Source organism: Accipiter gentilis, chromosome 15 (genome assembly GCF_929443795.1).
Source record: "Accipiter gentilis chromosome 15, bAccGen1.1, whole genome shotgun sequence".
NCBI classification, from domain to species: domain Eukaryota; kingdom Metazoa; phylum Chordata; class Aves; order Accipitriformes; family Accipitridae; genus Astur; species Astur gentilis.
In genome coordinates this window covers 14,145,410-14,164,362 of record NC_064894.1, presented here as the reverse complement: position 1 = coordinate 14,164,362, position 18,953 = coordinate 14,145,410, and positions in this window count along the sequence as shown.

Genomic DNA, 18,953 nt, shown 5'->3' with positions numbered 1-18,953 from the left:
AGGCATGGTTATGTCTAAGGAAAGATTGCCTGAAGAAAAGCTTTCTTCTTTAGCAAAGATATAAACTACCTGGAGTGTACATGAAAGAGTATTCTTTTTTAGATATATCTTCACATCTTTAAATTAAACAAATACCTCAGCTAGTAATATTTTCCCTTACTGATTCTTCTGCTCCTTCCAGCCTCTATCCTGTCACCAATAACAGCAATAAATAAGTACTGAAGGGCTTGAAGTTTCATTTCCTATAACAGTTTGGATCATATTGCAAGGAATAAACCCTACAGAGGTTTATTTCCTTCCTCTACTCCATTCTCTATGTTTCTATGCCTTATACAACTGCTTCGATAGGCCTCTGTTTGCCTGGCACCCGGATTTGACTAGACCCTAACTCCACAAATTTGCCAGTTTCTTCCAGGGAGTTACTATTATACATCATTACACCTGGCTATATACAAATACATTTACCAGATACGCTTGGTTCAGATCACTGTTCAGTACAGATAAATCATTAGAGCTGTTGTATCCTACTTAGGCAGTTACACAGACTGAGTATAATATCTGAGAAACTTCTGTAAGTGCACTAAGTTCGAAATCAACTTCGTTTCACCATCTGCCTTTCAAAAACAAAACTACGTGGGAACATTTTTCCCACTTATTAAGTATATTATCACTATGCGCATTTATGTTAAGATAGAGAAGGTTGAAGAAGTGGGTTTTCTTTCCCATGGGAAGTTGTTCTAGTAAACTTCTTTTGAAGAATAATTACAGTAATTAACATGATCAGCTCTGTTAAAGTTATGTCTCTCTAGGAGAGGAGAGTTTTCTCTTTGGAGATTTTTGTCTGGACATGAGGATTAGAGTTGTCAGCAGTGATGTGCCTCTTGAAGAACAGCTATCCTGGATACAGACCATTTAGCGTTTTAAAGGTATGAATTGAGGACAAGTTCCAAAACAGGATTTAGATCTCTAAGTCTGTAAAACCAACACTTATCCTGTTCAGGGAGCATATTTTCGCCTCACAAATAGCTTAGGCCCTTAAGATTCTGCTACAAATCTGGCCCCGAAGCATTTGCCTCTTATCTGATGTGAGCATCTAGGTGCTCACCAGCTGCTTAAGCTGCCTGAGATATACAAGCTCTTCAGCCTTGTGCCCAGCACAGTCCCTGGGCTACCTGGATGAATGCACTCCAGCAATACAAAATGCAGCAGCCGTAGTCAAATTCTCCAAAAGGAGAAGTCCAGAGGAGGAAGCCTGATGTCAGTGTAGGAGCTCTGTGTACCTCTCTAGCAGCTGGCACGCTCCTCCGGGAAGGAGGAATAGGTCAGTTCCCTTCTTGGCACATAGGGTTACAAATTCTCAACTTTCACTTTCAAAACAGTACAAAAATGACATTAAAAATAGTTACCAATATCCAATTTTATAGACATCCCATGCCCAGCTGGTGTTTGACAGCTGTTCCACTTAAAGTATAACCTAGTCCAGATGTGCTCCCCGTCAGGGCCCCGGGGGCTGGGGTCTCCCCAGGGGATACCAGCCAGGACCTGTCCCACCACCCCAGCCAGGAGCAGGGAAGCTGGGGGCACCGGAGCAGCCCCAGCCATGGTCACCGGGCCCTTCCTTGGATGGCCAAGGGATGGGCCAAGGCCGGGCTGGGAGGTGGGCCCGAAGACAGGCCTGGCTCGGCAGGGCCCACGGCCGGGCAGGGCAGGGCTGTGGGGAGCCGGAGATGGGCCCTGCTGTGGCATTGCTGGGGCAGGGGCTGACGGCCCTGGGGGGAGAAATGGGGGCCGGGGCCAGGGGTAGGGGGGGGGGAGCCCTTAAGAGGGGCTGGCAGGGACAGGCAGTCCCGCTAGTGCCCTTGCCTTGTGGTAGCTGCAGCACAATGCAAGCACAGGCATGACCCGGCTTTTTAGGCTCAGGTGGCTTCGGTGAAGGAGCATTTCTGACCAATTTGAGAAGTGTCCCGCCTCTGACATGAAAGTCTTGATTATGGGGATGTAAGGTTATGTCCTTCTCGCTGTCTCCCGTGGCCCTTTCTTCCTTCGCTAGAGAGCTTTAGGAGGCAGCACAGGGGGTATGTGTGGTGCAGTAGGCAGCGTACCCTGGCTCATCCTTCTGCAGCTGGTCACAGCCTCAGGCCGATACTTCAGCTCCCTGCTCTCACAGCAGGTTTTCTCTATACTCACCTATCAGGCAGTAGTTGTCACTCAACCACTCCCTTTTTTCGTATACTGTTTTTCCGTAAAAATTAGGTGTTGGTCAACTCTGCTCAGTGGCGTGATTTAAGTGCCTAAGCTGAGAAGAGATCTGCATTTTCAGAAGGGATTTTCAGGTTCCTGTGGGTGTCTTACTGAAGGCTCCAGCTACAGAAGAGTCCAGCAAAGACAGGATTAGAGACATGGCCTTATTGTCTCACCTGGTCATTTCTCTGCTTGAGGTATCATCAGCTGTACATATTATTCTTAGGTCCCCAGCAACAATCCTACAATATACAGACAGCTTGAGAGCCTAACTCAGTGCTAAGAATTTGAGACATTTAACTGTTAAGTGTCATGACTCTCAGCACTGTCCAAGCATCTTTTTAAGCTATAAATATTCAGATCTGACAACAGATGGAATATGTTTTGCAGCTTGTGTACCTGTTCTTCAATTTTTTATTATAATCATATGCTTACTGTTGGCAGACAATAACAAAAGAAGACATGTGATGCTGCTTGCTTAGAATAGACAAATTAGTCTGGAATAAGTAAAATCCTCTCAAATTTAAAGACTAGAGAGAAAGGAAAACCATGTCTCTGATATCACTGTGGAATACCAATAGACTGTGAGTATGTCATTAGGAACAATAAAAAAAATAGAGAGGGAAAACATAATTGAATATACAGCACTCAAAGATGTTGTTCTAGCTTCCATTCTAAGTGTCCATGAAATGGTTTATCATCTTTATGTCCTAACTCTACAATAGCTGTGGTTTATGCCACTAAACCAAATGTTCATCAGATGAACATTTTACAGCAGCTTTAGTGCTGTCTTTAGAAAGCAAAACCAAAACAAACCCCTGTAGCCCTGGCTGAATATTGCAAGACATTTTTCATTGATGTTTGAATATCTGCAATTGCTCCCTTTCATTTGGTACTTTTTCTTCTTTGCAGTGTGTTAGCTATGGTAATTAATAAACTCTCTGGGTGATTTGATTTTATCAGATTTATATCAAACAGTCAGAAACATGACATATAAGCAATGTAATCAGCAAAACTGTAAGCTACCATATATTTCCAATTGAGTTAATTTGTGCTGGTTAAAGCTGATGAATTTTTAAAATGTCAGTAATCTGTAAAATAAGTTTTAAAATGTGAAAGAGAAAACACATGAGAAAATCTTGATAACTTTCTTATGACCTTCTATCTCTTTTCTTTCTTCAGATATACAAAAGATGAGAATTTGAGAGATTTGAAACAAAAAGTCAAGTTTGGATTAACTGCAACTGATAATAGACTTCTGTGAATACTGGAAATAATCAATAGAATATTTTGTTTAATTTATGAATTTTAGCAGAAGAAATATCTAGCAAGCAAAGTTATGAAGGATCTATGACTGAATAACTTCAGAAATGATGTGTGTTGCTTACTGAAGGGCATTCATGATTCTACACTGTCTCTCAGCAGAGCCACAAAGAAATGAATCTAAGTTCTTCATCCATGAAGATATGCCAGAGACATTGTGAGAAAAGGCGCTGTTCCTTCCCAATTCAGTTTCTTGATCCGGAATGACTTGGGATTTATTTCTTCTGGTGGCATGAACTAGATCGGTAGAGAAGGGTAAAAAACCCACTACTTCTTACAATATCCCTGAACAATGGAAAGGTGTATTCCTTCAACTAAAAAGATTCTTCCTCCTTCAACATAATCTGGAATGATTTATAGCATTGTATCCCCTTCACAGAGTAGGCAATTAACTGTTTCAGCAATGCATATTCAAACCCTAGCAGCAGCTGGAATTAAAGAGCTGCATATTACAATAGTCTTTTGTACAATATTTCTGTAAAACTGAATATTCAAGAATGTTCCTGTCCCTGTTTTTCTAGTGCATTTTTTCATCCGTACTGTTACTCATTTATCTACTTTTTTTTCCTGTTTATAGTTCTTCCTTCCTATTTGCAAAACTCATATTAATATTAACTGTTATAAAAGGACATAAATATTGAAAACATGGAAAGGAAACTTTCAAAGCAATGAAGTAGTGGAAGTGTTTTAATTTTTCAAATAAAAGACAAACTGCTGTTTTCTAATGTAGCTTATTACTTTGGATACCAGTACATCAACAAATAAGGTAATTTTCATTTTATTGAAATTGCATGAACACGACAACATTTTGATGTTAACATCTTCTTAACTTTTAATACTTTTAATGATCTTTTCACTTCACCTGAATAATGACTGACATCTGGATCTCAAAGCCATCAAGCATAATAATCTAGCAAATGTATCAGGCAAGGAACTGAAAGCTTCATTAAAGAACCCGCTTAATTAACCTATATGTCTACAGAAGTGCTGCGGACATTTTCAGAAGACTCCAACAGATACAATTCTGTCATAGGAAAAGAACCATTCACAGCATTCAGGTAGGTCTGGGCCACCTTTTGTAATTTCCAAATTTTCAGATCAGTGGCTGCTAGGGTGTGCAAAATTATCTGTTTAAATCAGTGAAGTCAAGTAATGGTGGCAGGATGACTGAGTTACTTTCATTTGCATGTGTAAAGGAAGTAACAATGTACTTTTTTTTTTATAGAAAGCTTTCTTAATACTTTTGTGCTTTTAGTAGGTGTTCACACGTCCCCATCATGTTAATCTGTGAAGAATTTATTAAAGTGACACATCTGTAAAGAATCCCTTTGTTTGAAAGTAATTATTTCTTTGTAGTTATGGCTACTAAAATCACAGTTATACCTACATCTACAGGTAAAATGAAATACACTGTAGAAAAAATGATAATTTTTAAATAAAGAATCTTAGGAAAAACTACACTATTGCCAGCAACAAATTACATTAATAACAGTATATTAATAACAACCCATTCAAAAAGTTTACTTTCAATTTGTTTGCAATGAATTAGAAATCCATTTCCTCATAGTCTTTTTTTTTAATGAAAAACATGGTTTAATTTAAGAAAAGGAATGATTTTTAACATCATTAACACTCAGAGTCCTAAAGTACCCATGAGAAATATATACTTGTTTAAGCAGTCAGAATTAAAATTGTGTGAAAAATTAAAAGTAGCCCTTCTTCTATTCATTGCCATCCCTCTTGGAAATGCAAATGCAATATTTTCATCACCAAAAGATCTGTTTCAAATCCACATTACTGCATATTGTTAATGTTTGTATAGGAATTTAAAAAAAAAAAAAAAAAAAAGTAAAAATAACAACCTTCAAGTCATTCCTTGAATGCCACACTGCAAGGAATATAGTTTACTTCAGCATGGGAAATCTTTAGAAAATAATTTCTGTAGTGCACTTTAGATGTAGTTTTTCACTGTTTAATTAATTACAAAAATATGTGCTACAGTTTGCAGAACTTTGCTATTTTCATAACATTTCTTGAAGCTCAGCCATCCTGTGATAGTAAAGCTGTCATGAGGCCAGAGGTGGCTGCAGCTCACTGTTCCTGACAATATTTGTGTAACACTAGGAAATCAAGTGGGTATGCAGAATTATCTGCTTCATATAAATTTAAATTTACATTTAAATTTACATTTTCACCTTTAGACATCTCCCTTTGCAACAACAAAGAGAATGACATAAACCCATATTTCTCCACTAGTATTTGCCATCTGAATATTTGTGGAATCTCAGGTCTTAAATGTTAGAAGACATTTTTAATTTTTATTTTTTTTTGAGAGAGAGATAGAACATGGATCAAATACTTCCCAAGGCTATTCCAGTGTCTTCCAAAAATAATTCTGCCTTTATGAGTAGAAGAATCTGTTTGAAATTCTGTTTTAACAGCAAACAAAATGTCCTCAGATGTTTAGCTATAAAGCTTTTCAGGCTCTGCCTCCTCATGTGGCATATCTCCTATCCAAGATATGTTTATCTATCTCTAGTACTCATTTTCTTTACTTTGATTTAGAAAGAAAACAAACACAAAACCTAGAAGGATAAGTCTTCCTGACCTGAACTCCATTCCTCACCTTATAATTCTCAGCAACATGGAAATAAATGATCACTGCAAAAGTTCAGCAAACCAGTTACTCACTGAAAGTCCTTTCCACACTTTCATCAGCTAGTATCATCAGGCATCTCTTAATACTTTTTCCCAGTGTTACCTAAGGGTCATCAAGGTCTCACTGCCTGAGTCTCGTTCCTTCTTGTTCCAAACTGACAAAATCAGATGTTCTGAATTAGTTAATATCTCGCAAATGGTATTTATGTTAATTTTACATGCATGCACACACACATAGATAATAGCTAGGCAGCCGGTTTGCTGGTATGCATCACTGCTTATCATGCTGATTATAATCATCTCATTGCTACCTTATTCTTCCTCCATCTGTTTGTTGCATCCATCTGTTGTCTATCGTCTTATAATGAGACTGCAAGTTCTTTGCGGCTGGGAGAATTTCCTTGTTATTTGTTTGCATGCAGTTAGGAAGAATGGTTTGATGCTATCCATGGTGTTATTGTAGTTTAGACGATGGTAATAAGAATGTTCTAAATAACTTTTTTTTCCTCTCGGAACAGTTTGTAGGAAAGGTTCGTAGACAGTCATTTTAACATATTGGTGTGGTAACATGACTAATGGTGAATTGTTTATAGGAAATATTTTTTTGAAACATAGATCTTTTAAATTATTTTTCCCATCTTTTCAAGTTCATGGACTTTCTAGGAACAAGAAAAATTTAGCATGCAAATAAAACCTTTGAAATCCTGAAATCAGAGTCTGTGCAACAGATGTCTACTCCAATGATGCAGAGATTTCAATTTTTTTTCTATTCTGATAGCTGTGTTAAAGGAAAAGAAAAAACATTTATTATGTTGGTTAAACCAAATTTGCCCAGTTAGGATGATCTTTTTTATTATTTTATCCCTCTAAGCCGGTCTGTAATGAAAAAGTGAGTTCTGACTTAAGGACATCTTGGGATTTAAAAAAAAAAATCTGATTTCCCTGAAGATTTTTATGTCTTCATTTATTTGCTTTCAACTCTTATGTTTTTAACTGGAAATGTGGAAGTTGCTGCAAGGAAGTGCAACTCAGATGAACTGGATTATTACTCTCTCCCACTTCCCCAATTCTCTGACTTTACCTTGCCTGAAGTGCAAAATGAAGAGTATGAGAATGAAGCCAGACAGAATTATATATTGCCCTGAAAACACCTAAACATCTCTGAAGCATGGAGATGACAGGTAACTTACAAGTTCTATGTAACTGCTTTCATTGACCCAGACATAATTCCCACCTGCTCTGCTGTCAGTCTTAAACTAATATGTAGGTTATTTCCCCTTTAAAATTTATTTTCCCACTCCAAGTACTATATGAGGATTAAAAAACCAACAATATGTAAATGCCAGCAAGACTGCATCTTAAGAACATATGAAATCACACAGCAAATTTAAACCTTGTAGGTTTTCAAGTGACAAGGACTTTTAAACAGCATTATGAATAAGCTGTTACAGACTTCACAAACTTTTCATTTTATTTTAGGATTAATTGTTGACTAGGAAAAGGCCATTTTTCTCATGTTAACGTAGCTGCCTACTGCTGCTACTTATGAATTTTATAAGGAATTTCAAAATTCTGTATAATTAGTTGATAAGAACCTATTAACTGCCATTCACATCGTATTCATTAGCCCATGAAATAAAACCTGATTTTTTGCTTCTTATCCACTATGATTTATTTAAAAGATCATGAGTTCAGCTTAAAAAATACTAAATGAAAAAAAAGTGAAAACCATCCATTTAAGTTAAAATTACAGACATTATACCTGATCTTTTGTTCTTTAGAAACTGAAATTTGTCTTGCAGAGGTGGATGGATAGATAGATAGATAAGTAGATAGATAGATAGATAGATGGGTAGATAGGGATTTTCCAGATTTCTTTGTTGTTACATATATTTGAACCTGTCTGTAATATAAGGATCTCTGAAAACCCCCACTATATGTTACTACCTTACTACAGAAACCAGGAGTAATTGGAAAATGTGTTCAATATGACAAATTCTCCATGGATATAGCGTCTATACTGAGGACCACGTTCTCACAAGAGAAGGGGCTTTGACATCATTGCCTTTTCACATAGCTGTTACATTGACCCAGCCTGTACTGCTAACCCAACAACAAGAAATTTAGCCTGTGGTTACAGAACCTCTGGGGTTCACATGGGGAGTGAGAGAGAGAGAGAGAGAGAGCGTGTGTGTACATGTGTGCGTGCGCACACAAGTTGTACATGGGTGGTAAGGTTTGCAAGGAGAATTGAAGAGACCCTGGTGGTTTGGACAGAGGGGGCAATGAATTTTCAGGGGGCTGCAGTAACCTCAGGTGGATACTATGGGTGTGCTTTTCCTTCTTCTCAGCTCTCTAATCTAATTAATTTCTTGTCTTATTTTTAAAAAAATAATGATAACTTTTCAGAAAGTTTTTTTATGCTAAAAAAGACTGAAAATTTACTTGAATACACCTGATTTTTGTTTGGTTTTTTTTCTAAGTGAAGTGTGAGTGTATGGTGCATTTTAACCATTATACTTACAGCTTGCCTTTGATCCACAAGAAAGACTACAAAAGTAATTAAATATGAGTCAAATGGGTTAAAATATGCACACCTATGTGTGAATGGGTATGCTGTTCTGCACCAATGTTTTTACGTCTATAGTTCTGTCTCTTTCATGTAGGAATAACAGAGCAAGTTAAGAAACCAAAATTTAAAAGATGGATAAATGCATTCTGTGCATAGGCAAATACAAAGATATAATCAACATTTTGTTCTCATAGTAATGTTGATTACTCCTGGAAGAAAATCACACTGCATTTCTGAGAGGAAATGAACCATAGTTTCTGCCTTTGTGTGTATGTTCAAATACACATTCACCTCACACTGATGTTTGCTGCTAACCCTAAAATGGTACATGTCCTATGGCTCATAAATACATTATTATTGCATAAAAGTGGAGTTAATAGTGGCCATGAAAGTTGACCATCTGTTCATTCTTTCAGCCATGGTCATATTAAATAAAAGTCTACACAAGTTTGCATCTCAAATTTGAGAATCATAGAAGCTACTCTTTAATCTGTGTGTTGACTAATAATACTAAGTTGACTGCTTTTTAGGCACTAAAAAATGAGTGCATGCAGTGTGAGATTTAACAGGGTATTCAGGCAGGAGAACTGAAACTTGAAACAAAATTGTTGTCAGACACTTAGATGCAGGCAAATCCTTGCAGAGACATGTTCGAACTCTACCAGTAACATCCCTTGACTGTATATATAATTTCTTTTTATTTTTATTGCTGTTGTTAAGGGGTGATTGGGAATGAAAAGAGAAAACTGTTCTGCAATTTATCACTACAGCCAAGATAAACAAGAACTTAATTTACACTGAAAGGGAACATCTTTAATCTGCAGAATCATAATCATTATTTTTTTGATACTTATGAATCTTGTGTTTAATCATACCTTTTGTTCAATGATGTATATTATTCATGGGAATTTGAGAATTGTATGAAACAAAAAGTTGTATAAATTACTAGAGTTGTAAAATCTCAAACACCTTTTTTTGGTGTCTTTTCAATCACTTGTTGGAAAAAAAAGTACGACTAATAACATAAGAAGCCTTGACTTTCACTCACGTTTTGATGTGCATTTTCACATGACCTCTTTAGGGTACAGCTACAATCTAAGGAGTTTTACAAACAAGGCAAACTAAAGAGAGATGTTGAGGAGTAAAGCAGAAGTATAAACAACGGTGCAAATGAGAGGAAGAGATTTGAATCTGAATGGCCAGTTAATGATTCAATTAGTTTTTCAGTTTGTTAAACTATGGTAATCCTTCTCTACTAGTTCTCCATATTGAAGCCTGTTGAAAGAAAGAATGCAAAGTATCTTAAGAAAATTCTAAGAAAAAAAGTAAAGCCTTTTGTAAGCCATTGCTGCTTCCCAACAAAATGCTGCTTATGAACAATAATGTGGATGCAAGGCAGATATTTTACTGAGTCTAAGATTCTGAACAGGCTTGCTCGCTCTGAATAAAAGCTATCAGTCTGAAGTGATTCCTTCAGTTAGGCAGGCTGATTGAAGTGCAAGTCTGGCTTCAGGATTGGTAAGAACCTAGTAAGTCATATGTACTGTGACATCTCTTTATCCTTGCCTACTCTCATCACTTCACATTTATCTTTCCACGGTACACTTTAACTTCTTTTTCCCTTTTCTACTCTTTCTCCCCTCCCCAGCTTGGAAACTGCCTTAATGCAGGTTAGATTCCTTCTCCATTTCTCCACAGTGCAGAGATATGGAAATCAAGTTTTCAAAAATGTACGTACATAAACACAGATCTGTATGTATGGACACATGCGTATATGGCTGTATTAACATATGGAGGCTCTGCAAAGATGGCATTCTGATTTGTGGTTTCTAAAAGGCAGCTGTGCAGATAGGTGACTGAGACTTTTTATTATGACTGGCGGTAGCATGTAAAAGCTACTGATTAAAATATACGATGCCTGACATGCTGCACCAAGGCAACACAGCACTCCCTGCCCTTTTAAGCGTTGTGCTGAAATCAAGCAATGGTTACATGGAGTCAGATAACTGTTAAGTAATGGCTTACATTAATGGATTACTTAAAAAAACCTAGGAAGTTATCCGATTACTTTACAAGCCAACTAATAATACTATTTATTTATCTACTTTTCTTGGCAATCCTGTCATTCCCAACCACTGCGTGAATGATTATTAATGATATCATGGTAGTCGTGGTACTCAGTTTGGCCTCAGTCTCACTACACAATTTGAATGCCTCATGTGAACAGAGTTAGACACTTGTGATCTGTTGCTTCCGTGAGAAAGTAATCATGAGCAGACAATTGATTACCATTTTTGGATCCCGTAATTCATCTTAAACACTTTCAGTAAGAAACAAGGTGATGTCTACAAGTAACCTTTGTCAGCAAGGGTAGATGTTTGTGCTGGTAGAATGTAAGACTTCTGTAGGTTCCATGGGTTCCTCAAACTCAACCCAAGTGAGAATTAATTCTGCTAAGAATTAGACTAAAATAAGAAGATCTGCCTCCGCATTTGTATCACCCAAAGTAAATGTATTTTAAACTGGTTTATGTTAAGTACCTGCAATGCTATTGTGTAAACCAGAGATGGAAAAGGAGGGAGCGAATTTCCTCCTGTAGGGCGCAGGCTGAGCAGGCAGAGGTATGGGAGCTTCACTGCCTCTCACCTCCTCTGGCCTTCCTCTTGTTCAACCTTGCCCAGCACACAGGCACAGGCTTCCATATCACCGTGCTTCACCTGACATGGCCATGTTGGTTGCCTCATGGACCTATCATCCTTCACTCCTTTCAGTTTTGCCTAAGGCTGTAGCAACAAAATCAGACTCTCTGCTTTAGACGGGATAGTTGCACAAGCCACGTAAAGTGCTTAATGCTACCAGACCATAATGAAAATGTAGTTCACCTATTAAGTGAATTTGCCACTTTATATAGGGACGGAAAGGAAACTAGAACACGAACTTCATAAATAAATCAGGATGAAACTAACATTAGAACAAAGCACTACACAACCCCCTTTTTAAAATTTGAAATATGTATTAAAAGATGTGTGTGGGTGTTCTGCATCATCTTGGATTTCACGTTTTAAAAATTCCAAATGTCAGTTAAAGCTATAAATTTGTTTCAAAATACTTTTTTTTTCTTTTTACATGAGGCTTTGTGGTTTTAATACAAAGTATCAAATTTTCTCAATTAAATAACAAATGTGTTACGTAATTGATACTATTATGAAAGCTGACGGGTACATTCTACTAGTCTTTCTAGGAAGAAACATTTTCTTTAAAACAATAAGCATAACTTGTAATTTCCTTCAACTTCAGAAGTAAATGGGATGCTTTTTTTTCTTAAGAGGCCAAACTTCCATTTTAACCACTGAAAGGGGCATTTTGATTTAATTCAGCAATACAATAAATGCAACTCAGAGCATTATTGCAACATTACTAGCATTTAAAAATAAGATTCATCATGCTTTTTATTTAGTTTTGTTATCTGGCTCATTATATATCTTTTATTTATTTATTTTGTGTTTAGTAACTTTTCTTGATTTCTTCAAACTACAGGCAACATTTTTGGCTTGGGATGACTGCAAGGTCTTAAGTCAATTCTGAGGAGATGAATTCATTCTTTAAGTTTACCAGTGAGGAGCAAGACCTCAGTTCCTCTCCTTGTTTTGATTTGCGTATGTATGAAAGCAAGTATTAGTACAGAATAAAGATGTCTGCACTCTTATATATGCATGTATACATTTGAAAGCTTTGTCTCCATATACTTGCTTAAAAGAAACAATATCTAATCATACGCTGAAGAAGAAGTTATATAGAAATAAATACATGTGTGTGAAAGAGTTAAAAAAAAAAAAAAGAAAGAGAAAAGGCAAGGCAATGCTACATAGGAAGGAGACAGAAAGTACACCTATAGCCATTCTTGCCTAGTTCCAGGGCCTCTGACTTTTGAAAGACACTAGAAATCTGCCACACAATAGCCTATTTCACACCATAATTTCTCAAAGAAGTTTCTTAATAATCATCTAGTGCCTTGGCTGTTCAAATATTAATGTACGATAGCATTTTTCATGCACACAGAGCCACTATCTTCAAAAGTAAAAAAAAATAAATATAAAAAATTATCTCATTAGTGACAACATTTTAGAGTTAAAAACCTCTGTTCTCTGTTGATAATAAATTCAGTCAATTGCCTACACACTTGTGAGCTATTACGCAATAAAACAACAACTACAACAGCAAATAAAAGGAGTATGGGAAAATAGCAACTAACCATTTCAGAAGGCCATCTGTGGCAATGTTTCAGACTAATTTAAAAATACCCACTTGAGATCACATGAAACCAAGTATTCTTTTCCATCCTGTTCTTTCTTAATTCTTCATTTGTCTGATATTATTCGTAGCAATGGTTTACATGCAAATTGCAGATTTAAAATGTTAGAGAATAAAACTAAAGCTTTTTTTTTTTCTTAATGCCTTTTGGTGCAGTACAGCATAGATAATTTAGATTCAAGCTGCTCTAAGTGCATACAATTAGATTTGATTTAGGTCAGTCACCCTACTAAGGGCCAACTAATATTTTCATTTTAAATTGAAGTGGGATTTTTGTGGTGTTAATGCTTTCAGAATGTGTAGAATATAATCCGTATGGTTATGGTTCATAGAGATCTTGGAGGTACAAATTCCTCTAGAACTTGTCAGAATTCAATATTTACTGCAGAAATGCTTCTATGATTAAGCTTTTTTCTTTCTTTCTTTCTTTCCCTTCTCTATAATCTTTCAGTTAAATCCTCAGGATCCCTGTCACTACTAAACTGGATTAAGGTCCTGTTTCCAGATGAGATTAAAAACTAAGTAGCTTGTGAATGTAAAGGTAACCGAGAAGGTATTTTCTTTTCAGAGGGACAAATGATGAAGCTTAAGCATGCAGAAAAGTGGGACAAATAGAATTTGATAGCAGTTGCAGAATTGCATTATTGTATGAAAGTATTAAGGAGTCATGGAGTCCCAATAAAGGAAATAAGTCTTTAAACTAATGTCTTGGGCCATTTATGTAGAACTGCTGTATTTTTATCTTTTCCTCTTCCACAGGGAAGAATTCATGAGATTCCGTGGAACCAGTAATTCAATTTATTCATTGCCATTAGTAGAGGCCGGAGAATGACTAGACTAAGAAGTCCTGACTTAATAGGAAAATAGTTTTTGGTTTAACCCAGAGAACAGCTGAAAATTACAATCCAAGGACAGTAGGAGTCAGAGTAAAGCTAAGAGAGCAGACTGGTTTTAGGCCCCAAAAGAGGCTGCTTGGTCTGCTGAGGTTTTCAGAAGGTCAGATGTTTTCCGCTTCCCTCTCGTTCAGCTGTATTCCAAAATACTCAACAACTAAGTACATATGGACATTTCCGCTTCCCTCTCCTTCAGCTGTATTCCAAAATACTCAACAACTAAGTACATATGGACACCATATTAACTATACCAGATGCAGTGTTCACAGTTATTTAATTGAAAATGATTAAGCGTGAGCTCACATTGACCACTCATTTTAACACCTCATGGTTAAACTGCTATTTCCCTTCAGCCAAGATGAGGTAAACCTGAGAACAATATCTTAAATACTGTCTTATTAGACTACAAACTCAGAATCAGTGGAGTGAAAAGTTAAAAAAAAAAAAAAAAAAAAAAAAATTTCTAGGAAAAGTAACAGAAGAAGCAATCTGGTTTTTTCTCCTAGGAACATACAACTGTTAATCTGGGGCAAACATTTATAGCACATTGTAAGTAAAAATACATAAATAAATAAATGAAATAAACCCATCTAAAATATTAAATACTTAATGTTTGAGTTTCCACCATGTCTGAATATTTCAAATCTATTAGCAAGTAGACTCTTGAAACTCCCGATGATAGAAGAACTATTTACTGAAATAGAGACACATTGTCAAATATTGGAGGATCTTAAAGGTCTTTTCCAACCTAAACAATTCTATGACTCTATAAAAAATTTCTTCACTGAAAGGGTTGTCAGGCATTGGAACAGGCTGCCCAGGGAAGTGGTGGAGTCACCACCCCTGTAAGATGTTCAAAAAACTCGTAGATATGGTGCTTCAGGACATGGTTTAGTGGGCATGGTGGTGTTGGGTTAATGGTTGGATTTGATGATCTTAAAGGTCTTTTCCAACCTAAATGATTTGACGATTCTATGATTTTACAATTCTAATTTCACACTGCCATTCAACCACTGGATTACTTTAATTCCTTAAGTTAATTCTTACTATATTTTCCTGAAATGGTATACTTTAAACAAAATATTTGCAGCACCTTTTAGTTGCCATGGTCAGAGAGATAGCTGAATGATGGATACATACCATTGGAAAATGTCCAAAGCACAGTGTAATATTAAGAAAGCTAGACACAGGCGTTAGGAAGATAAACATTGCAAGAGAGGCAAAAATAACAAAACCCCTCCCAATTTCCTGAAATTGTTGCTCCATGCAAGAAAAATGGTGATGCATGGGGAAAAAGAAGGAAGAACCACCAAAGCTGTTTCAGCAGAAAGTGATAAATCTTCAAATTAGAACTACAGTAAAAAAGACGAAATCTTTAATAAAATATTTAATAGATTTAATTTCATAATAAATGTGGGGGTTCATGTAATGAAGCCACAGCAGTGATAGTTTTATTAGTAAACAAAATAGTGTCCAAATCTGGTTTTGTAGCCCAGAAATCCAGTGGCACATCCTGACCATGTTCACACTATTAAGCTTGACAGAGAGTTTCCACGTGCAAAGTGCCCACTCCGTGCTAACTTCGGAACGGTAGCTGGAAATAGTCTGAGAGATCTGGCTGTCCCACGACAAAAGCACACTAGGGATCACTTCAGAAAAGTAATGGGGCAAGTGACCAGATATTAGTATGATTCCAAAGGCAGGGAATGATTCCTGGTACAATTTAATTTACTAACAAGATTTAGCCAGGATGAAAAGAGTGAGGGAGTGGTAAACTCATGATCAGGGCTTATGAAGTCTCCTTCAGGTTGCTACTATATTCTTCTGGTATCCTCTTTTCCTCCTCTACTATATATGATATCCATTCAGCATCTCTGTCAGTGTAATCAGTATAAATCCTTTACCGAATGGGAGATTACATCGGATTAATGCACTGCCTATTCAGCAAGCTGTAGCCTCAGTTTCTTTATGCTCTTGTTTTTCCTCAGTGTGCTATTAAAAATAATAACAGTGATAAAAATATGTCCTCTGGTTCATATAAGATGTCTAATACAGATTCTATCATGGATAATTTTGGTGTTTTATAAAAAGAGGAATCTTCCCTCTATGTTTTAAGAGACAATTACTGAAAGGAGAAAGTTCCAGCTATTTCTGGAAAATATCTTTCTCAGTGGGACAACAGAGATATCTGGGTCTTTAAAGGTGACTGTGAGCATCCCATTTTTCAGCTTTTTTTTTTTCAAAACATTGGGACTGTTGAGCAAATAATCTAATCCTTTTGGCCTCAGCTTTTGTTCCATAAAGTGGGAATAATGAAGATTTTGCTCGTCTCACTTGTGGCTGTCTTTGATTTTTCAAACTACTAAAGGCCCACGTTGCAATGCCTTTAGTGTTTGTAAATGCCTTGCTCATTTTAGTGTACGAGGGCTGCAATTTAGAGCACCTGGAGACTATTATAAAAATAATGATATACCTGAGAAGGAAAAGAAAAATTTATAATAATAAGTAAGGAAAGTGTGGAAGGTATTATGACTTACGAAAATTATTAAAGTTAATATTTACCGTTTAATGTATTTCCTGGCCCATATAGATAATACTTTAAAATGGAACTGAATTTTATTATTCTTTTTTTACTGGTTGGGAAAATGAGATAGAACATTGAAGTTATAAAGAAGTAAATAGAGGACACTAGCACCGCTGGATTTTTGGAGTGCCCATAAGTACTAAAGATATGATATTGCAGTAATTTTGATAATTGAAATACATAAGATTAGATAATTTACATACTTTAATAACTTTTAGCTTTTTGGTATCACCAGGGAAACCTGAATTGAGACAAGGTTAATTCTTCAGGCTTCCATAATGCAATGTAGCATGGATTTAGTGTTATTAAACAAATAGATCCATAACATGCAAAAGAAGAGAAAAGTCACATCATCTTAGGAAAAAAGCTGTTACGATGACTAAGACTGGCCTGTGGGTATCTTCTGTGTTAAAATAATTTAAATGCTTAATTGATAATAAAACTTTATTTTGTGCACACCATAAAACCACTTATAAATTATAGTCTTGTATAGGTGGAATAGGACTGAAAAGCATGAAACATCAAAACTTCTTTCAGGGTTACAAACCAAAAGGATAAAGTTGTATTTTGTTTCAAGTTAAATTAGTGTTTTTCACTCTGATGGATAAAAATGTGGCTTTATCGCTAGAAGATACTGTGTAAATGTAAATTTATGAATAAATTGAGACCTCCTGCAAAATTAAATGAGAGTCCTACTGAACCACAGCCTGCACTTGTAATGTAAATTTTCTGGCTGAGAAAATAGGATAAAATACAAACTCCTGGTTAAACCTGTGTTCAGTAAAACTTAAAGCCATGGCTGAGATTCAACACATCATTTGGATATTTTTTTGCATTTACTAACTGAAGTCAAAGGAACTTTATCACGTTATGGACCAAACATGTTCATTAGTACTTTGTTTCAGATACTAGAAGTGATGGTCAGAACACTACTTTTTAGGAACTGTTTCAAAAGATGAGGGCAAAACCAAAGCTTGACAAAAAGAAAGAAGTAGCATGAAACAATGTCCTCTTTATTTAACCACAAATGCCTAATTTTGTATTGTCCTGATTTACTAATACTTCATACCAGTCCTTATTTAAGCTCAATTCTCCTGGCACATATCAGAGAAACACTGGTACTATTTAAGCTCCTGGGAATACTTTTATTTTCCACTTTTGAAGTTCGTTTGTGGTACAGGCTGTTCCTGTGCTATTGGTTGAAAATGCTATTAAAGGTAAACTTAATATTTTTCTTTTTGAAATCTTAAAACATTGTCATCCTATATTTAGGAAACCCTACTACATCTCTTAGTAGAAAAGGGAAGAAAATAAAGGCCAATCAAGTGATGATATATTTTGTGCACAGAGAATTCATCCGAATATTCTTTTTGTTACCAAAATATTTCATTTATCGAGGGGAACAGTATTTTTTTCTTAAGGCTTACTTGCCAAGCAACACATCTCCACCCCTTCTCCCACAAGAATTGACTAACAATTGTTTTGTAGCAAGAATTGCCTTGCTGACTTTCCTTGTCTAAATCAGTTATTACCATGCATGTGGCAAAAATCCTGCTTCTTAACACAAGAGTGAAGCGGATTTCTATCATCATGCTATTTGTTTTCCCTAAGTAGTATAATCCAAATTAATAGAGTAGCAGAAAGTCAACTCAAATAACTCCATGTATATATTTCAGTGGGTAGTGTCACAGTCTAAAGTTCTCCATGTGTACCACTACTGGCAGAACCAATACCATAACAAACTACTGTGGGTAGGAAAATTATTTTCTAATGAATAAATAATTTCCACCATCAGCGTTAGACTTTGTGAAAAAATTTCATCAGTGGTCTAAAAATTCATATGGCCTGTCTTGGTTTTAACACACTGATACATTCTGACGGTAAACACTGATTTTAAATAAATATATTTCCATGTATTTCCAATATAAACGTGTTTAATAATTGAGGCAGTTAAAAAGTAAATAACATTCCCAGACAGACATGTCAAATACAAATTAAATTTCAACCTACTATATAATAAGTTTATGGTGGTTAGTGCCTTTGAAACAGGCCATTTCTTTTTATTTAGATGCCTAATATTTGGTTTTCCAGAGTGAAAATTCAGTCTCCCATTTAAAGAATGTGTATATATTTACAAAGGAATAAATGTTTCAGTGCCTTTAATAAACCACAATGGAAGAGTTTTCCTTAAATAATGCCTACAAAATTCAAAACAATAGCAGAGAAATTCCAGGATATATGGCAAGGTAATGAGCCATCAAACCCCCAGATTTCCAATTCTAAAGTTGATCTGCAAGGAAAGATTTCTCGATTAATGTGTGCATTTCTTCTCCTAAATTCTTCTTGAGTTTTCTGAGTATATATATCCCTT